The sequence below is a fragment of the Chelonoidis abingdonii genome, chromosome 5, assembly GCF_003597395.2.
Source record: "Chelonoidis abingdonii isolate Lonesome George chromosome 5, CheloAbing_2.0, whole genome shotgun sequence".
In the NCBI taxonomy this organism is placed as follows: Eukaryota; Metazoa; Chordata; order Testudines; family Testudinidae; genus Chelonoidis; species Chelonoidis abingdonii.
Window position 1 is genome coordinate 43,210,365 of NC_133773.1, and position 1,467 is coordinate 43,211,831.

General features: G+C 44.8%; 1 protein-coding gene across 1 annotated transcript in view; it reads right to left on the bottom strand.

The window, feature by feature from the left end:
• LOC116834789 (uncharacterized) overlaps positions 1 to 1,467 on the bottom strand; it is a 45,817-nt gene that overhangs the window by 18,008 nt on the left and 26,342 nt on the right.

Sequence of the window (1,467 nt, forward strand, 5' to 3'; positions counted from 1 at the left end):
CTCTGACAGGGAGAAACCTTCTCTGCATTTCCAGTCTAAATTTACTCATGGCCAGTTTATCGTCATTTGTTCTTATGCCAACATTGTCCTTTAGCATCAACAGCTCTTTTACCTCGCTGGTGTTTACCTCCCTGATCTATTTACAGAGAGTGATCATATCCTCTCTCTGCTGGTGTTTTGCTAGGCTACACAAGTCAAACTCACCGAGGCTATGTCTAAACCTAGGGCTAGGGATGTAATTTCCTACTTACATACTTGCACTAGCTTGATGAGCGCTAGTGCGAGTACAAATAGCAGTGTATCTGTGGTGCCATGGGCACAGCTTCAACATCCTCTGTGCCCTGTGGGAACGTGCTCAGCTGTGCCTCCACTGCCACTGCCCATGCTACGGTGGCTACACTGCAATTTATACTCACACCAGCTCTCATTGAGCTACTGCGAGTTTGTGTATGCAAGCTGGGAATCACACTCCTAGTTCATAGTGCAGGCAGTGCCTCATTCTCCTCTCCTAAAATAGCTCTCCATTGTCACAATACCAGGACCATCATTCCTAAGATTGCTCGATTTGTGTTGTGACTCATTCCATATTTACACTGCTTTTTATTAAGTCACATCTTGGATGGATAGTCAGATGGTGGAAATGGAGCCATCCTTTGATTGTAAGGGCGCCATACCGATTTACACTGGTGTGATGATAATCCATCTGATTTGTGGTGTGATTGTCAGAGGTGAGGAGTTAGAAGTGCTCTATCCTGACATTGCCTTTGCCCATCCCTCCACAGGCAGCACACGATGTCCTGAAAAGCAAAATGTCCAACCAAACTACCATGACCAAATTCCTTCTCCTGAGCTTCTCTGAGGCTCGAGAGCTGCAGATTTTACACTTTGTGGTGTTTCCAGGGATTTTCCTGGCAGCCCTGATAGGAAACCTCCTCATTATTGCAGCTGTGGCCCTGGAGCACCATCTTCACATCCCCATGTACTTCTTGATGAATTTGTCCATGATAGACCTTGGATCTATCTCCGTCACTGTTCCCAAGTCCATGGCCAATTCCCTATTGAACACCAGGTCAATTTCTTATTCTGAGTGTGTTGCCCAGGTATTTCTCTTCATTTTCTTCACTGTGATTGACTTTGGTTTTCTCACCATCATGGCATACGACTGCTATGCAGCCATCTGCAAACGACTACACTATGAGTCTCTGATGAACAAAAAAGCTGTATTGAAATGGCAGCCAGTGCTTGGATCAGGGGTATTTTCTGCTCTGCACTGCACACTGGGAACACATTTGCATTAATCTTCTGTGGCGGCAACATGGTGGATCAATTTTTCTGTGAAATCCCACAGCTACTCAAGCTCACTTGCTCTGACTCATATCTCAATGAAGTTGGGGTTATTGCCTTTTTTGCATGTTTAAATATAAGCTGCTTTGTTTTAATAATTGTGTCATATGTCCAGATCTTCAC